General features: G+C 29.6%; 1 non-coding gene across 1 annotated transcript; it reads right to left on the bottom strand.

Moving 5' to 3' along the window:
- Window positions 1-2143: 2143 nt before the first annotated feature.
- LOC121117038 (U4 spliceosomal RNA) lies at window positions 2144-2283 on the bottom strand. The gene has a single exon (XR_005864029.1). It is a non-coding gene; the product is annotated as a U4 spliceosomal RNA (small nuclear RNA).
- Window positions 2284-2654: the final 371 nt, after the last annotated feature.

Here is a 2654-nt window from a genome sequence, read left to right as displayed (position 1 = left end):
GATGCTATTTTTTATTTTTATTATTATGTTTTATAGGTGAGGTTGTTTTCTTTTTTTTCTTTTTCTTTTTAAGATTGTTTTATTTCTAAAATAAAGTGTCATATTTGTTATCTTGACCCCGATGACAGGATTATTCTTTTCCCTGCATCACCCCTGGTTGTGGTTGTTGAGGAGGATACAAATTTGATACTAGTGATAGATTGTTATATAAAATTATAACCTATGTATTATATTTATTATATATTGGTATGTACACAACTCTAATGTTTGTATCTATGTTTCTAAGTACGAGTAATAGTCACCTTTAAGTAATTATTAAATCAAATAAAGACTATTATATATAGAAAAAAAAATATATATATGGTCAAAAGTTCATAACTCCATAATATCTGCAAGTTAAGAAAAATGTTATATTTAATTATTAATTTTTCATCAAAATAGCATTAAAAAAAAGAATCATCCGAACTAATCAAGCAATTACAAGAAAAAAGAACAAAATAGATTGAATTTATTTATTTCAAATGAATTAAATTTGCCATGTTGTGAGGTCAGGGTAAATGTAACTTTAAAAAAACAAAAACAAATTAGATTAATTATATTTTCTCCATCTGAGAGTTATATATTTTCTGATACAACATTTTGCTGCCCATCTCTACCTACTAACTACAGCAAAATGTGGACTCTCGAGCCTTCATGATCTCTGTCAGAAGGTGATGGGGGTTCTTGTGTACGAAGATCATCCTAATTCACCCAACACAGTCCTCCTTATGATCCTGTTGCCATAGATAAGTAGCTAGCGATTCCTCGATTTGGAGAGATCGTCCTTGATTTTCTTTTCCAAGCTGGACAGGAACTCCAGATTCGTATTTTATTGTGCCCTACACCTTTTGCTTTCTTAGCAAGGTATTCTCCAAAACCTTCAAAACAAGGCTTTTGGAGTACTTAATAATTTTCATAATCCTCACCAACTAAAATTCAGCATCTAGAAGATTTGAGATGTACTGTCTCTTGGATTATTTTCTTCAGTCATGATGACGAGATAATAAGATGTTTATTATAGTTTGTTTATCCATAAAAGATGGTTGAACAAGAATAAAAAAATATATTGCTAAATTTGGTAATGTTAATGAATTAACAATCGACGTTTTGCTGCACTACTCTGTATATGAAATATGTAATTATTATTTTTTGCCTTCAATTTTTTGGCAAAATGATAAAGCTTTAAAAGAGACAGGAGATAAATAGAAACATAATAAGCCAAGCAGTTCTTCTTTGAAAAATAAATATATAAATCATACTATGCAGATACAAACATTAAATATTTATTTATCAATACATTTGTGTACACGAGTATTCATGGGGCAATATATCTACCTACAACTCTATTATTTATAAGAAATAACAACAACTAATACTAACAGTAAGTGCATACATTAGTTGTAGACTCGAAATAAACTATTATTTACGACATTTTTTACGTGTTTGCTAAAAAAAGTTATACTTAGTTAGGTTCTAAATTAAATACCGGGTTGGTTTTTTGGAATTGATCGAGATGTAGCATGGAATGCGTGGAATAAAAAAACCCTCGCACACGTTTTTTGTGACTATGGATTATTTGGGTAGTAAATCCAAAGCATTTATTTGTTATAACTATTAGTTTATTCTTTATACATAGTGAGACTTGCGTTTATTTTCTTCATCTAACAGCTAATTAATTTAATTTTATGAATGCCGGAATTCGTACTGTTTTGTTTGTCTATTGAAGGGTTTATTACATTGCTACACTGCTATCTGTTCTCAATCATCAATGTAATATTTAGCTCTTCTATTGACCTCATTATCATTCAAAAGAGAAACAATTGAGTTTCCTTCACTTCTCACTATCCTCTTTGGAGTTGATTTGAATTAATCGATTTATTACTATTTTTCCTAAGAAAATTCTGAAATGCTTTCATAAAGTTCCTCGTACTATCATCAATGAGTGGGGGTGGTTTTATAGAGTTGTCTACTTCTGTCACCTACTCCAATTGGTAGAATGGGCCTTCAGATGTATTTTTGCCTTACAAAATATATTTAATTTTTTATATAATTTATAGGTCGGAAACCAATAATATTTAAATACTATAAATTAAGTAATTGTTAGCTCTTAACGAGCAAGCAGAAATTGCCGTAGCCGACGATATTTCGCGTCGTCATGGCGGGGCATTGGGAATAGTTTTCAACTAGCAATAACAGCACCTCTCTAATCGATCATTGGTTACTGTATCGCCACTGCGCAAAGCTAAAGATTATTACTTTCGAAACCATTATATATATGTTTCACCTTTTCCATTCTCCATCAGACCAAAATTATTAAAATCAATTAATAAATAGTCCAAGAGAAAATCTAGCTTGTTTAAAAAATATTTATTTCATAATTAACGAATGTAGAAATTAAAAATTATATAGTTGACAATACAACTTTTGAACAACACGAATAAAATAGCAAATTTATGTTAAGGTATTGCAAACAACTTCATCAACGCTATCTAACGGAGAAAATAAGAACTTTAAAAATACAAACTGGGGAAGCGAACGAAAAAGAAAACATAGACACGTGTTGTTGTTTTTTAGTATAAAAAATAAAATGGTAGTACAAAACCAAATAAATGGGA

This window comes from Lepeophtheirus salmonis, chromosome 4, assembly GCF_016086655.4.
Source record: "Lepeophtheirus salmonis chromosome 4, UVic_Lsal_1.4, whole genome shotgun sequence".
Taxonomy (NCBI): Eukaryota; Metazoa; Arthropoda; class Copepoda; order Siphonostomatoida; family Caligidae; genus Lepeophtheirus; species Lepeophtheirus salmonis.
Note: the sequence above shows the minus strand (reverse complement) of the source record. Positions and strands in the feature narration are given on the sequence as shown.